Source organism: Elephas maximus, chromosome 19, assembly GCF_024166365.1.
Source record: "Elephas maximus indicus isolate mEleMax1 chromosome 19, mEleMax1 primary haplotype, whole genome shotgun sequence".
NCBI lineage: Eukaryota > Metazoa > Chordata > Mammalia > Proboscidea > Elephantidae > Elephas > Elephas maximus.
The window spans coordinates 51,090,569-51,108,585 of NC_064837.1; the positions used below are offsets into that span (position 1 = coordinate 51,090,569).

At 40.8% G+C, this 18,017-nt stretch overlaps 1 protein-coding gene across 5 annotated transcripts in view; it reads left to right on the plus strand.

The window, feature by feature from the left end:
- MEIOC (meiosis specific with coiled-coil domain) overlaps positions 1-18,017 on the plus strand; it is a 78,301-nt gene that overhangs the window by 43,770 nt on the left and 16,514 nt on the right. For 4 of the 5 annotated variants that reach the window (XM_049860834.1, XM_049860829.1, XM_049860831.1 and 1 more), the window contains one exon: positions 14,802-14,970. The exons of the other annotated variant lie outside the window; for it this stretch is intronic. The gene's annotated coding sequence lies outside the window, so the exon portion shown is untranslated. The remainder of the gene's footprint in view (positions 1-14,801; positions 14,971-18,017) is intronic. 5 annotated transcript variants of the gene reach the window in all.

The window sequence follows — 18,017 nt, forward strand, 5'->3', positions numbered from 1 at the left end:
GGATGTTCAAAAGAAGTCACACTTAAGCCAAAGAATGAGTAGGACTGGTGTGTTGTGGGGAAGGGAGATGGGAAAGAGAGAGTACTGAGCAAGGGGAGCATCCTAGGTGAAAGAAATAGAATGTACAAAGGTCCAAGGGAAGAAACTAAAGAAGATCATGCCACGGAGCATCGTGAGGCGAGAAAGGTGTGAGATGAGGCTGCAAACTAGCACAGGCTAATCATGTAGACTGCAGTACATCATGCTAAGAAATTTGCATTTGATCATAAGTGCAGTGGGAAACCCTTGATGGATTTTAAGCAGGGGAGTGACATAATCCAATTTGTGTCTGAGGAAGATCATTCTGGACTATTGTGTGGAGTAGGATTGAGAGTGGTCAAGAGTGGAGGTGGACTGGATCAAAGGAGAATGAAGAACACGAAGGACACAAGGTGATTACGAGCCCAAAAGACAGAAAGGGCCACATGAACCAGAGACCACATCATCCTGAGACCAGAAGAACTAGATGGTACCCGGCTACAACCGATGACTGCTCTGACAGGGAACACAACAGAGAGCCCCTGAGGGAGCAGGAGAGCAGTGGGATGCAGACCCCAAATTCTCATAAGACCAGACTTAATGGTCTGACTGAGACTGGAAGGACCCCCGTGGTCATGGCCCCCAGACCTTCTGTTGGCCCAGGACAGGAACCATTCCCTAAGCCAACTCTTCAGACATGGATTGGACTGGACAATGGGTTGGAGAGGGATGCTGGTGAGGAGTGAGCTTCTTGGATCAGGTGGACACTTGAGACTATGTTGGCATCTCCTGCCTGGAGGGGAGATGAGAGGGTGGAGGGGGTTAGTAACTGGCGAAATGGACACGAAAAGAGAGAGTGGAGGGAGAGAGCGGGCTGTCTTAGTAGGGGGAGAGTAATTGGGAGTGTGTAGCAAGGTGTATATGGGTTTTTGTGTGAGAGACTGAGTTGATTTGTAAACTTTCACTTAAAGCACAATAAAAATTATTAAAAAAAAAAAAAAAAGAGTGGGGGTGGAAGTAAATCGTAGTCATCCCTGAGAAGGCCGATGATGGCTTGGACTAGGGTAGCAATGGAGACGGGAGAAGTACAGGGACGTATATTTTAAAGGTAGAAGTATGAGTACTTGATGACTAATTGGACATGAGGGGGGCTGAGAAGAGGGAGTTGTCAAGGTTGACGAGGTCTGGAAACACCATTTCTGAGATGGGAAAGATGGAAGGAAGAGCAAATTTGGGGCATCACGGGTTAGATTAGGAGTTTAGTTTAGGGCAATATGGGCAAAGAGAAGGATGTAATATAAAGTTATTTTGAGAATATTCAATTTTGTTATAAAAGTTTGTAGTTTGTAAAACATAAGTGAAACATTTTAAGATGTTTTAACTATACATAAGTAGCCAGTAAGAAAAATATTTGTTAGGTATAGGCAGAAGTCATAGAATGTGTTAAGTAGTTAGCAAGTAGAATTTATATGTGGTAAACATAGTTAGGAAGGACCAAGAGATGCCTAATACTCATGAGTACTAGTACCTGGGTACTAAATAGTCATGATGTACTAAATACACAAAATGTACTAAATTATTCAAGGTACACTAAACATGTACAAGACATATTAAGCACTAAATATACAAGAGGCACTAAGAATCAGGATACATTAAGTATACATGAGTACTCGGTATTCATGAGGTCTTAATTTGACCCTTTGATGACACCTATTCCAGCCTCATGTGTCTCTTGCTGAAGATATATACAAATAACCTTGTGGCTGCTCAGCAGCCTAATTAGCAAGCTATGGCTATGGCTAGGCAATCTTGTCCCTGTGTTTCTCTGAAAAAAAACAAGTGTATGTCATTGGCCCAGGATACCTTCTGTCTGCGGGCCCCCTTGCTGGAACCTCAACTCCAGTTCTTGTAACCACATCATCAGTGGGGTGGTTGCAGTAGAGAGAAATACAGACTACATGAACATTGCATACCCCAGATTCAGGGAGTGTGATTCTTCTACCCCTCTTGCATCATATTCTAAGATGGCTTAGTAGCCATATCCCTTTTCCCTCCTTTCTTGCCATTATGTTTTAAATTGTTTTAATAAATTAGGTGATTCAAACATTTTAACCTAGTCTTTGAGGTTCTGCAATCTCAGGCGTAGTTCACCTGGCCATGAACTTGAAGGCTACCATTGCAGCACAATTTCCCATACAACAGATGTCATGGGAACATATTTTGCAGTGAGGTAGCATTTTAAAAGTGGTGTTTTGGAAAGATTATGGGCAGCTGTATGTGACATGGGTTGAAGCAGGGAAGAACAAAGGTATAACTAAGGCAAGAGTCCTTCCTAGAAGCTCTGAGACTCTAAAACTAGTGTGGGAGCACTGAGAATAAAATGATGGTGTGGATTTTAAGAGATACTATGAAGAAAAATCATTTCATGACTTATGGGATGATTGTATGGCTGGAGTTGAAGACCATTCAAGATATCAAATATGGGTGGCCCAGAGGCTGATTGTTGTTGTTAGGTGCCATTTTGTCACAGCAACCCTTGTACAACAGAACAAAACACTGCCTGGTCCTGCACCATCCTCACAATCTTTGCTATGTTTGAGCTCACTGTTGCAGCCACTTTGTGAATCCATCTCATTGAGGGTCTTCCTCTTTTTCACCGACCCTCTACTTTACTAAGCATGATGTCCTTCTCCAGGGACTGGTCCCTCCTGGTAACATGTCTAATGTACAGAAGATAAAGTCTCACAATCCTTGCTTCTAAGGAGCATTCTGGCTGTACTTCTCCCAAGACAAATTTGTTCGTTCTTCTGGCAGTCCACAGTGTCTGGCTGGGTCCTCTAGAGAGGGAAAACCAGTATAAATATCTATATAGAGAGATTTATATCAAGGAAATGGTTCACATGGTTGTAACAGCTAGAATGGCCCAAGTCTGTGGTTCAGCCTGGAGGCTTCTCCTGATTCATATAGCCACAGGGGCTGGCAAACCCAAGATTGGCAGGTCAGACAGAAGGGCTCTTGCTTATGGCCTGTGAAAACCAGCAAATCCCAAGATTGGCAGGCAAGACAGCAGATAAGCTGCTAACTCAAGTCCCAAGAACCAGAGGTCAGATGAACAGGAGCCTGCTGTAGGATCCACAGCGAAGGAAAGCCCACAAGCCTTGCCAAGAGTCACCTATATTGGATGTAGGCCATACCCCCAAGGAAACTGCCTTTCAACTGATTGACTACTCACAGCAGATCCCATCACGGAGGTGATCTCATTGTGTCAAATCTCATCATGGCAGTGATCACATCATCATATGGCTGCCAGACTACATCCTAACTGTCAAACCACTGAGAAACATAGCCCAGCCAAGCTGACACACAATCTTAACAATCACACATGGTATATTCAATATTCTTCACCAACACCATAACTCAAAGGCATAAATTCTTTGCTCTTCCTTATTCATTGCCCAGCTTTCACATGTGTCTTAGTTATCTAGTGCTGCTATAATAGAAATACCACAAGTGGATTTCTTTAACAAACAAAAATTTATTCTCTCACAGTCTAGGAAGCTAGAAGTCCGGATTCAGGGTGCCAGCTTCAGGGAAATGCTTTCTGTCTCTCTTGGTTCTAGAGCAAGGTCCTTGTCATCCATCTTCCCCTAGTCTAGAGAGTTTCTCAGCACAGGGACCCAAGGTCCAAAGGATGCACTTCCTCCCGGTTCTTGTTTTTTTTTTTTTTTTGTGTGTGGTATGAGGTCTCTCTTTTATATCTCAAAAGAAATTGACTCAAGATAAAACTTAATCCTGCCACATTAACATCATAGAGAGTAGGATTTACAACACATAGAATAATTACATCAGATCACAAAATGGTGGACAACCATTCTATATGGTGAATCATAGCCTAGCCAAGTTGACATACATTTTTGGGGATACAATCCAATCCATAACAACATGCATATGAGGTGACTGAAAATACCATGGCTTGGGTCAGGAGCACCTTAGTCCTCAAAGTGACATCTTTGCTTTTTTTTTTTTTTTTTAATTTTTATTGTGCTTTAAGTGTAAGTTTACAAATCAAGTCAGTCTCTCACACAAAAACTTATATACACCTTGCTACATATTCCCAATTGCTCTCCCCCTAACGAGGCAGCCTGCTCCCTCTCTCCACTCTCTCTTTTCCTGTTCATTTCACCAGCTTCTAACCCCCTCTACCCTCTCATCTCCCCTCCAGGGAGGAGATGCCAACATAGTCTCAAGTGTCCACCTGATCCAAGAAGCTCACTCCTCACCAGCATCCCTCTCCAACCCATTGTCCGACATCTTTGCTTTTTAACAAATACTTTAAAGAGGTCTTTTGCAGCAGATTTGCCCAATACAATACATCATTTGATTTCTTCACCACAGCTTCCATGGGTGTTCATTGTGGATCCAAGTGAAATGAAATCCTTGACAACTTTAATATTTTTGCCACTTATCATAATGTTCCTTATTGGCCCAGTTGTGAGGATTTTTGTGTCCTTTATGTTGAGGTATAATCCATACTGAAGGCTATAGTCTTTGATCTTCATCAGTAAGTGCTTCAAGTCCTCTTTGCTTTCAGCAAGCAAGACTGTGTCATCTGCATATCCCAGGTTGTTAATGAGTCTTCCTCCAATCCTGATGCTGCATTCTTCTTCATATAGTCTGGCTTCTCAGATTACTTGCTCAGCATACAGATTGAATAAATAAATTGAAAGGATACAACCCTGACGCACACCTTTCCTGATTTTAAACTGCAGTATTCCCTTGTTCTGTTCAAACAGCTGCCTCTTGGTCTATGCACAGGTTCTGCATGAGCATAGTTAAGTGTTCTAGAATTACCATTCTTTGCAATGTCATCCATAATTTGTTATGATACACACAGTCTAATGCCTTTGCATAGTCAATAAAATACCGGTAAACATCTTTCTGGTATTCTCTGTTTTCAGCCAAGATCCATCTGATATCAGCAATGAATGTTTCTCTCGTTCTACATCGTCTTCTGAATCTATCTGGCTTAAATTTCTGGCAGTTCCCTGTCAATGTGCTGCTACAACTGCTTTTGAATTATCCTCAGCAAAATTTTACTTTCATGTGATGTTAATGATATTGTCCAATAATTTCCACATTCTGTTGGATCACCTTTCTTTGGAATGGGCACAAATATGGATCTCTTCCAGTCAGTTGGCTAGGAAGCTGTCTTCCAAATTTCTTGGCATAGATGAGTGAGTGCTTCCAGCATTGCAGGGAGTGAGAGAAGCACTGAATTAAATAGGGAGAACTAGTTTGGAGGTAAAAACTGATGAGTTAAGTTTTAGACTAATAGGTTGCAGGTGCCCAGGAAGCCATCCAACTGGAGATATCTTGATGACCTCCAACAATTGCACTGGCATTGACTGATCCTTCTCTCCATTCCCTATGTCCATTTTTTCTGCAAGTCATGTTGCTCTTTTTCACTAAAATATCTCATTTAACGTTCACTGCCATCTCTCCAGTTCAGATCTTTGTCCTTACATCTCAGATTATCAAAACCTTCTAACTGTTGCCAATCATGGATATCCTGAAATTAAAACATTCTAGTTCTGCAAAGCAGGAAAGTGTCGGCGGGGGGGCAGTTTAATTAATTATTCTAAACGTACAAAATGGTTTGTTATACCTTTGCTCCTTTTGGTGCCATTGTGGATGGCTAGGGAGAAAAAGCATTCAGGTTCCATTTTCCTTCCATGCCAAGCATCTGGGTCCATGGGAGTTGGGAAGATTGAGGAGTTTTGTTGCACTTGAGACAACTGGTCTGAAACTCTTCCTGTTGATGATTTGCTATTGCAGAGGAGCTATAGGGCATGAGAAAAGGGCAGTGTCCTGTAGCCACAGCCCAGTAAGGATACCAAATGACAAATGGTTACTCCACCCTCTTAGCTTGTCACTTTGGAGCTATGCATCAGGAATGTAAGATGAGGCTGTGGTGGAGAGGAGTCACTCCAGAAACTGAGTAATAACAAAACAGTTGTGATAGAAGAAGTCAGAATCAAGGGCAGGCAGGGAAGGTAACTGAGAAGGTCAAGAGTTCAAGAAGTCAGATCCTGAGAAGAAAGTAAAGGATGGAAGGAGCAGGTATGAACTGCGGGTTATGCAAGCAATAGGTCAAATGCATGGACCCACTAAGGCAGAAAGGAGAACGCAGGTAATGTAGTATGGGTACACAGTCAAGGCACAGCGTGGAAAATCAAGTGTCAGGAGCAGGAATCCAGGCTGGAAAACTGGAAAGCAACAGGCAAGGGACCAGGCAGAGAACTGAATGGCAAGGGTCAAGGACTCAAGCTAAGATGTCCAAATAACATATATGAACAGAAAGAATGGGGCCGAAAGCTTTATAAGTCAAGGGCTCTCAATTTCCCTATTAGCACCAGTCCTTTTCTCATGATATGGGCTCCTTATAACTTGACAATGTTTTTTTTTTTTATTAATAATTTTTATTGTGCTTTAAGTGGAAGTTTACAAATCAAGTCAGTCTGTCACATATAAGCTTATGTACACCTTACTCCATACTCCCACTTACTCTCCCCCTAATGAGTCAGCCTGCTCCCTCCTTCCAGTCTATCCTTTCGTGACAATTTTGCCAGTTTCTAACATTCTCTACCCTCCTATCTCCCCTCCAGACAGGAGATGCCAACACAGTCTCAAGTGTCCACCTGATACAAGTAGCTCACTCTTCGTCAGCATCTCTCTCCAACCCATTGTCCAGTCCCTTCCATGTCTGATGAGTTGTCTTCGGAAATGGTTCCTGTCCTGGGCCAAAAGAAGGTTTGGGGACCATGACCACCGGGATTCCTCTAGTCTCAGTCAGATCATTAAGTCTGGTCTTTTTATGAGAATTTGGGGTCTGCATCCCACTGATCTCCTGCTCCCTCAGGGGTTCTCTGTTGTGCTCCCTGTCAGGGCAGTCATCGGTTGTGGCCAGGCACCATCTAGTTCTTCTGGTCTCAGGATGATGTAAGTCTCTGATTCATGTGGCCCTTTCTGTCTCTTGGGCTCATAGTTATCGTGTGACCTTGGCGTTCTTCATTCTCCTTTGATCCAGGTGGGTTGAGACCAATTGATGCATCTTAGATGGCCGCTTGTTAGCATTTAAGACCCCAGATGCCACATTTCAAAGTGGGATGCAGAATGTTTTCATAACAGAATTGACAATGGTTTTTTTAATGTCATGATATCTTTTGCTGGGCCAGGGATGTTTTCTGGGCTAACAGAAATAACCATGAAGAACGTATTTCTAATATTTCTCCCAGTGTGGTCTGAGCCCAAGGGTTATTTGGTCATTCCTTTGGGAATGGAATCAGCCTGCATATCTCCTAGAGAGAGGAGGCAGAGAGGAAGGATGGGGAAGAGACAATATCTGGAATTGTCCAGCTCATGGGCTCATTACACAATGCTCTACATGACCAGTTTGAAAGGACATACTCCCTGTTATTAAAGGCTTGAGATCTGAGAAATGCCTCAGCCCAAGGAGGATATCTGGGGGTTTTAAAGGAAGCTGATAAGGATTTGGGAGAGCCAAGTCTTCCCCAACTTACCAGTCAGCTACTAACTATCCCTGTATCCCCTGAGAACAGAAGAAAAACTGGTACAAACTGACCTATTCTATAACTTTTTCAAAGAGTTCTTCAATTAGTTCATATACGTTTATTCTTTTAATGACTCACTAGAGTATAAGACTACCACTCATTTGTCAATTTGTCTTACTATGTTGGCTAGTGTGTTGCTGTAATGTGGAAGCTGTTACTGGTATTTCAAATACTAGCAAGGTCACCCATGGTAGACAGGTTTCAGCAGACCTTCCAGACTACAACAGACTAGGAAGAAAGGCCTGGTGATCTACTGAAATTTAGCCAGTGAAAATCGTGTGGATTACAACAAAATATTGTACTATATAGTACTGGAAGATGAGCCCTGTAGGTGGGAATGTACACAAAATACACAGTGGCTGCAACAATGGACTAAAATATATATATATATTTTTAGACTCAAGCATACCAATAATTGTGAAGATGGCACAGGGCCAGGCCTGATCTGTTGTACATGGGGTCGCCATAAATTGGAGCCAACTCAATGGTAACAATAGAATATAAGAAGCTGAGGGCAGAGTATATGCTCTTTTAGCATAGTAGTTTTTAGACTTTTTAAAACCATAACCCATAGTAAGAAATACGTTTTACCTATGACCCAGGTTACATATATTTTATATAAATAAAATTAAAGTTTCTCAAGACAATACTTACCCTTCCTACCAGTAAGACAGTGATCTTTTCTATTCCATTTTGTTCTACTTTCTTAAAATGCTGGTTATATCTCACTCATCAGTTTCACAACTCACTAATGGATTGCATCTCACAGTTTGGAAAACTCTTAACAAGTTTGTAAAAAGGAATATGGTAGAGTGGTTACTGGACCAAAAGCTGGGTTTGAGCTTTAATTCAGCCAATAACTACAGCCTCGGGCAAATTACCTTGTCTCTCTAGACCTTGGTTTTCTAATCTGGAAAATGAGGAAACTGGACTTAATGGTTCCTAGGGCTCCTTCTGAGGAACCCTGGTGGTGTAGTGGTTAAGCCCTCAGCCATTAACCTAAAGGTCAGTGTTGGAGCCCACTAGCCATTCAGTGGGAGAAAGATATAGCAATCTGCTTCTGTAAAGATTACAGCCTTGGAAACCCTATGCGCCTGTTCTACTCTGTCCTGTACGGTCACTGTGAGTTGAGACTAGGAGACTTCCTCTCATAAAGATTAAACTCGTTGCCATCAAGTCGATTCCGACTCATAGTGACCTTATAGGACAGAGTAGAACTACCCCATAGGTTTTCCAAGGCTGTAATCTTTAAGGAAGCAGACCACCACATCTTTCTCCCATGAAACTGCTGGTGGGTTTGAACTGCTAACCTTTTTGTTTAGCAGCCCAGTGCTACACCACTGCGCCACTAAAGATTACAGCCTAGAAAACCCTATGGGGCAGTTCCACTCTGTCACATGGTATAGCTATGAGTCAAAATCACCTCGACAGCACACAACAACAACAAAGAAGGCTCCTTACAACACTAAGGTCTTTTAGCCCATCGCTATCCCCCAGTGCTCCACACCCCACCCCTACCCCAAAGAACAGTCACTCATACATAACACTAAGGACTGGGTACCAGCATAGAGGTCTTCTAAATGTGATTTTATTGCCTGAATGACTATGTATGAGCTAGGAGGCTGGGTTGATAAAGGACTATGGAATAAAAACAGCTACTGATGTTAGTTTTTAGCTTGAAAAAAAAAATTCTTCTTGGGAGAGTGGCGTCTGGGGTCTTAAATGCTAACAAGCAGACATCTAAGATGCATCAGTTGGTCTCAGCCCACCTGGAGCAAAGGAGAATGAAGAACACCAAAGACAAAAGGTAATTATAAGCCCAAGAGACAGAAAGGGCCACATAAACCAGAGACTACATCAGCCTGAGACCAGAAGAATTAGATGGTGCCTGGCTACAACTGATGACTGCCCTGACAGGGAACACAACGGAGAACCCCTGAGAGAGCAGAAGAGCAGTGGGATCTAGACCCCAAGTTCACGTAAAAAGGCCTGACTTAATGGTCTGACTGAGACTGGAAGGACCCCGTGGAGGTCATGGTCCCCAGACCTTCTGTTAGCACAGGACAGGGTCCATTCCCAAACCCAACTCTTTAGACAGAGATTGGACTGGACAATGGGATAGAAAAAGATACTGGAGAAGAATGAGCTTGTTGGATCAAATAGACACATGAGACTATGTTGGCATCTCCTGTCTGGAGGAGAGATGAGAGGGCAGAGGGAGTCAGAAGTTGGCCGAATGGACATGAAAAGAAAGAATGGAGGGAAGGAGTGTGCTATCTCATTAGGGGGAGGGCAATTAGGAGTATATATCAAGGTGTATATAAATTTTTGTATGAGAGACTAACTTGATTTGTAAACTTTCACTTAAAGCACACAAAAAAATTCTTATAGTCATTTTATATATTGTCAGTCCATTTGACATAATTGGGTCATCATCATCACTACGACCCCTCCAAAGTCTTTATTATGTACCTAAATAATGATACTAGCTTAACAGTTTACAATAAACTGTAACCATGATATCACAACAACCTTACAAGCAGGTAGGAAAGATTCTATCATTATGTAGCCCCTCTCCTTTTTTTTTTAACAGATGAGGAAATTTACAAGGGCCAAGTGTCTTGTCCAGTCACAAAGGTCGTAAGAGCCACTCAGTGGCAGAGCTGTATCATGGACCCACACCTTCCAATTCCATATCCAGGGCCTCTGTCCTTTGTGAACACAGACATAGGACCATACCACCCCAGAGGTGGCCTGTCTTTCTGCAGCTGTGAGGGGCAGCCTGGGCTGGGTATGCCCAACTGATTAGGATTGCTAAAACATTCCAGCCCTGCTTTCATACTGAAAAGGCCATCTGGGCTTTGTCCCATAAATTTTCCTTTCCATTTTAAAATATAAGTCTCTTCTGAGGGAAAGCCAAACCATATGTTTCCGATTCACTGACACTTAATTTCTCCAAATAGTGCTCTCTGACATCCCTGAGCTTCACACATTTTCCAGAAGACAGGAAATAGGGAGAAGCCATGTGTGGGCAGATTGGGAAGACATGGAACTCCCAGGCACTCACTGGGATTCTCCTCCTCGGGAAAATGATGTCACCTGTCTTTGGAGTGGAGATTGAGCCTGATTTCAACACCATATTCCAGTTCCAGCTCCAGCCAAGGTTACACTTACAACACTTGGGCCAGCCAGCATGGAACTCCATCCAGAACTAAGAAGAACATAAAACAAGCATCATAAAACAAGGAATGAACTTGATTCTTGATACCTTGGCCAGGGCGTGGAGTAGTAGGTCATGTGTGAAAGGAGCAATGATTCCTACTTGTTGGTGCTTCTTGACTACTCCAATCACAAACCTCAGCAGGAGGGCTTAAAGGCTCCTTCTAAGCAAACTTGGCTATAACAATGAAAGTTAAAACACAAATCTGGGATAACATGATAGGAAGCCCTTGACAGGGAGAAAATATGGAGACAATACCAAACCTGTTGCTGTCCAGTCAATTCCAACTCATAGTGACCCTATAAGACAGAGTAGAACTGCCCCATAGGGTTTCCAAGGCTGTAAATCTTTATGGAAGCAGACTGCCACATCTTTCTCCTGCAGAGCAACTGTTGGGTTCAGTTGGCAGCCAAGTGCTTAACCAGTGCGCCACCAGGGCTCGTTGGAGACAATACAACATGGTAGAAAGTGCTGTGTAGTAAGGCAAACCTGCGTTCAAAACTTGGCTCTGACAATTAAGCGGAGGGACCTTGGGCAAGTTACTTCACTTCCATGATTATCATCGGTAAACACCCACCCCAGAAGATTGCTGTGAAAATTAAATATGATAGTGTATGTGATAAGACATTTTCATAGACAGCTAGTATTATCATATTATCTGAAAGTAAAATATTGTATGTTGAATTTCCTCTCAATCTCAATTCCCGTTTAAATCATGTTCTAGGCAGTTTCTTGACAACCTGCTGAGTCCAACATGAAAGTTTTTATATCAATCAATAATAATTTTAATGAGAATACAATGAGTATAAAGACAGTGCCAGATGCTGTGAGGGTAAAGAAAAGAAGGAGCAGGTTTACAAGGTTGTTGAAGAGACATAACACAAGTGGCAGATGCTTGAGGAAAATCACAAATCAACTTAGCAGCAGATGCACAGAATCCAAGCTGAGTGTTGGGCTACTGGGGGATATAGAGGCCTGCAGGTAGATGCAGAGGTCTGCTAGGGGATGGCCTTAATCAGGAAAGACTTTTCTATGATTCTCAACTAGGATTTTAAATGTTAAGCTTTGTTAATATTCAGTGGACCTGAAACCTGGCACGTTGTAATGAAAGCACAACATTTTTGTGTTAAAAATTTGTGGAGAGTTTATGGCTATAGGGTTTCTTTTTTGGGGTGATGAAAACGTTTTGGAATATTTGTGAATGCACTAAATGCCACAGAATTGTTAGCTTTAAAGTGGTTAGTTTTATGTTAGGTAAAGTTCACTTCAATTTTAAAAATTATGGAATTTTAAAAAATAATATTTTTAAAGGAGTGGCCCTACGAGATATTAGAAAATATTTTAAAACTGCAAAAATTAAAACAACGTGTTATTGGCACAAGAATAGACAATAGATCAAGGGAACAGAGTGGAGTCCGTAAGTAGGCTCAAGTATATATGGGAATTTGTATATGCTAAATAAGAGATTCGTATTTGTGCCTGTTCCAAAGAAAGGTGATCCAACAGAATGAGGAAATTATCAAACAATATCATCAATGTCACACACAAGTAAAATTTAGCCGAAGGTAACTCAAAAACGGTTGCAGCAGTGCATGGACAGGGAACTGCCAGAAATACAAGCTGGATTCAGAAGAGGACATGGAATGAGAGATATCACTGCTGATGTCAGTTGGATCCTGGCTGAAAGCAGATAATACCTGAAATATGTTTACCTGTGTTTTACTGACTATGCAAAGGCATTCGACTGTGTGGATCATAACAAATTATGGATAACATTGAAAAGAATGGAAATTCCAGAACACTTATCTGTGCTCATGAGGAACCTATATTGTTAACAGTACATACTTTTGGAAGGGGGTAGAGGAAATGGGGGTGGGACTTACCTTTTACTTTGTACATTTTTATACTGTTTAAAAATGTTTTACAAGATATATGCACATCCATGTTTATTGCAGCACTGTTTACAATAACGAAAAGATGGAAGCAACCAAGGTGTCCATCAGTGGACGAATGAATAAATAAATTATGGTATATTCACACAATGGAATACTATGCATCGATAAAGAACAGTGATGAATCTGTGAAACATTTCATAACATGGAAGAACCTGGAAGGCATTATGCGAGTGAAATTAGTCAGTTGCAAAAGGACAAATATTGTATAAGACCGCTATTATAAGATCTTGAGAAATAGTTTAAACTAAGAAGAACATATTTTTTTTGTGGTTACGAGACGGGGGAGGGAGGGAGGGTGGGAGAGGGTTATTTACTGGTTAGATAGTAGATAACTACTTTAGGTGAAGGGAAGGAGCACACTCAAATACAGGGGAGGTCAGCACAACTGGACTAAACCAAAAGCAAAGAAGTTTCCTGAATAAACTGAATGCTTCGAAGGTCAGCAAAGCAGGGGCAGGGGTTTAGGAACTATGGCTTCAGGGGACATCTAAGTCAATTGGCAAAATAAAATCTATTAAGAAAACATTCTGCATCCCACTTTGAAGTGTGGCATCTGGGGTCTTAAACGCTAGCAAGCAGCCATCTAAGATGCATCAATGAGTCTCAACTCACCTGGATCAAGGGGGAATGAAGAACACCAAGCTCACGAAGTAATTATAAGCCCAAGAGACAGAAAGAGCTACATGAACTAGAGACTACATCACCCTGAGACCAGAAGAACTAGATGGCGCCTGGCCACAATCAATGACTGCCCTGACAGGGAACACAACAGAGAACCCCTGAGGGAGCAGGAGAGCAGTGGGATAAAAATGCAGACCCCAAATTCTCATAAAAAGACCAGACTTAATGGTCTGACAGAGACTAGAAGGACCCCGGTGGTCATGGTCCCCAAACCTTCTGTTGGCCCAAGGCAGGAACCATTCCTGAAGCCAACTGATCAGACATGGATTGGACTGGACAGTGGGTTGGAGAAAGATGCTGATGAGGAGTGAGCTACTTGCATCAGGTGGACACTTGCGACTATGTTGGCATCTCCTGCCTGGAGGGGAGATGGGAGGGTAGAGGGGGTTAGAAATTGGCAAAATGGTCACGAAAGGAGAGACTGGAAAGAGGGAGGGGGCTGACTCATCAGGGGGAGAATAAATGGGAGTATGTAGTAAAGTGCATATAAGTTTATATATGAGAAACTGAGTTGATTTGTAAACTTTCACTTAAAGCACAATAAAAATTATTTAAAAATGTTTTACAGCAAACACATTACTTTTACAACTAAACAAAGCAACTATATTTGTGGATTTATTATAAATTATAGAACTTTCACAAAGGGAATATCTCAAAGTTATTTAAAAGGAATATGGATCCCTGGTGGCCCAGTGGTTAAAGCATTCACCAAAAGGTCAGTGGTTTGAACCCACCGGGTGCTCCACGGGAGAAAGATGTGGCAGTCTGCTCCCTGTGGGGTAGTTCTGCTCTATCCTATATACAGGGTTGATATGAGTCAGAATCGACTTGATGGCAACAGATATATATATATGTGTGTGTGTGTATACAAAACCATTTTATAGTCATACTAAGTGTAATAAAACACATACAGATGTACATGAACATGATAGTACATGATATAATTTACATAAATTATGAACTGTAATTTCACAATTGTCAGGATAGAAAAGAAAAATAATCTTGGAGCATCATCTCATGGAGACATTTACCACTTCCATGTTAGATTATGCCCCAGTGTCTTTATTTGTGGTGTAGGAGGAAAATGAGCATGGAGTGTGCTTTCTGTTATGGAAGGAGAGATGGAAGATTGTTCTTTGACAGTATGGTGGTATTTCTAGGGGACTTTTTTCTTTAACCCATTCTATATTGTTTAACTTTTCTACAACAAGCTGTATTATCTTTGTAAAATAAGAAAAAAAAAATTTAAGAAAGAAGTGTTAGGTGAAAGTTTTTTTTTTTGTTTTTGTTTTTTAGTAACTGCTCCCAGCATGGAAAACTCCTCAGAAGAGTACACTGGTCAAAGAATACTTCAAAGTCATGCCCCTCAAAATGTTTGTCATTTTCCTTAAGCCAAAAAGAAAGATCAAACAACAAAAAGAAATAATCAGGATGGCAGAAGCAGGGGTGAGGCTGGGAGTACAAGGTAAACAGAAACAGTTGAACTCTGTAGGTGTGGTTTGATCTTAATACCCAATGGGGTAACTGCAAACCAAATCATCACAGTGCCTTAACTCCCTTTGAAGATCATTTAGGAACCCTAACTAATACAGAATACAGCTTCCCACAAGGGCTAGTCGAGTGGAGTCATTCTTTCTCCAAAATAGAACAGTGCAATAACCACACAGATGACCAGACAAAATCACATCACACATGGGTGAGTCCCATCCAATATCTCCTTATCTTGAGGTTTTGTCTGTACAATACCAAATGAAAATGAAAGCACAACATATCAAAACTTATGGGATGCAGCATAGGCAGTACTCAGAGGGAAACTTACAACAATAAATGCCTACATAAAAAAAGAAGAAAGATCTCAAGTTAAAAAACTTAACTTGACAACTCCAGGAACTAGAAAGAGAAGAGTAAACCAAGCCTAAACCTATCAAAAGAAAGGAAACAACAAAGATCAGAGGAGAAATAAATAAAATCAAAAACAGAAAAACAATAGAGAGAATCAATAAAACCAGAAGTTGGTTCTTTGAAAAGATCAAAACAATTGGCAAAACTTTAGCTAGACTGACAAAGAAGAGAAAGATGCAAATAACCAAATAAAAATTAAAGAGGCAACATTACAACTGACCCAATAGAAATAAAGAGAATTATGACAGAATATTATTATGAGCAAGTGTTATGGCAATAAACTGGATAACCTGGATGAGATGGACAAATTCTTAGAAACAGACAACCTACCCAAACTGACTCAAGAGGAAATAGAAAGTCTTGACAGACCCAGAACAAGTAGAGATTGAAGCAGTGATCAAAAATCTCCCAACAAAAAAAATCCAGGATCAGATGACTTCACTGGGGAATTCTACCAAACATTTAGAGAGGAATTAACACAAACACTGTTTAAACTCTTCCAAAAGATAGAGAAAGAAGGAATACTCCCTAATTCATTCTATGAAACAAACATAACCCTGATACCCAAACCAGACATAGACACCACAAAAAAAGAAAACTACTGGCCAATATCTCTTAGGAAAATAGATGCAAACATCCTCATCGAACTACTAGCGAACAGAATCCAACAGCATATTAAAAAAATCAGACACCATGACCAAGTGGGATTTATTCCAGGAATGCAGGGATGGTTCAATATTAGAAAATCAGTCAACATAATATATCACATCAATCGAACAAAGAAAAAGAACCACATGATCATCTCTATGAATGCATAAAAAGCATTTGATAAAATCCAACACTCCTTCTTGATGAAAACCCTAAAGAAGATTGGAATAGAAGGAAAATTCCTCAATATGATTCAGGGCATACATGAAAAGTTAACAACCAACATTATACTTAATGGAGAAAGATTGAGAACTTTCCCCTTGAAATCAGGAACAAGACAAGGGTGCCCACTCTCACCACTTCTACTCAGTATTGTACTAGAAGTCCTAGCCAGAGTAATAAGACTAGAAAAATAAACAAAAGGTATCCAGATTGGAAAAGAAAAAGAAAAATCATCTCTATTCAGAGATGACATGATGCTATGTATAGAAAATCCCAGTGTCCACAAGAAAAATTCTAGAGCTGTGTATATTCTCAGTAACAACAAAATAAATAAAATAAAGAAAAAAGTTTATGTTTTGGTTATCATCATTCTACTGGTGCATATTTTATTCTGTTCTAATTATCTAAATATTTGCTAATGCATATATGGTATATCATAACTTTCATTTAGTCACTATATGGAATAAATTGGAATGCTTTATTTCTTGCTCATTCTAAATAAGTGAGAGTTCAGTGTACCTGTCTGTGTTCTAAGGAATTCAACAAGTTATTTCTGGCATTTCATTAACATTACTCAATCCCTAAATGATGAGGATAGAGATAATTATCTCTAGGTTATAGATGGGGTGTGGAATCAGAACAATTTAAAGTTGGAAGGACCCTTAAGACTGACTAATCAAATGAGAAAAGTGAGACTCAGAGAAGGTGAAGGCAAGTGATTTGGAGATCCTTAGGACAAGAGCTGGAATACAAAAGGGCTTTGAATTGGTTCTTTCTGGTTGGAGCTCCTGCTGAGAATTTGCATTTCTATCAGGTTCCCAGGTGATGCTAATGCTCCTGGTTAGAGACCAATTCCAAGAACCACTAGTAGAGCAAACCAACCATGATTCCAACTTGTAGCGACCCTATAGGACAGAGTAGAACTGTCTCATAGGGTTTCCAAGGAGCACCTGGTGGATTCCAACTGCCAACCTTTTGGTTAGCAGCTAAATTCTTAACCACTACACCACTAGGGTTTCCACCAGTAGAGTAGTGGTTCTCAAAATTTATTATACATAAGAATCACCTGAGTATCTTGTTAAACTGTAGGTTCTGAGTCAGTGTATCTGGGGTGGAAATGCAAATTCTCAGCAGGGGTTTGAACCGGAACAAACCAGTTCAAAGCCCTGGAATAAAATACCAGGCTACCTGATCCCCAGTTTATTTTCCAACAGAAACCGCTGATAGATTTTCCACTTGGTGCCCAATATTTAGGATGAGCTAGATAGAAAAAGCCAGGTTTGTTTAGGGTTTACCTATATGATAGTTCATTCCTCTTCCCATCTCCAGTTTTAGGGCCCAAATTAAACAAAACTATAGAATCTAAAGACAACTGTCTAAAGGAGAGCGTTCTTAAATGAGCAGAGATGCAAGACCCCTCCCTACCTTTGACAGTGAAGTGAAGTGAGGATGAAATGGGAAACAATAGCTCTCATAAATATTCACATCATCACAATGTCCAGTGAGTTTGTTACAAACTAGCTAATATTAGAAAGTTAAACTAATCAGCAGAGCAAGAAAAAAGGAACGAAGGATGTGTGTGTGTGCGCGTGTGTGTGTGTTTGTGTGTGTTAGAAAGAGAAAGAACATTCCAGACTGTGTCAATCTATTAAGGAATGATATTAGGGGTGGAAGGAGCAGGTTAAGGAGGGAAAGCCAGGAAGAGCAACATCGCCAAGAATAACTGTTATCCGATTAACA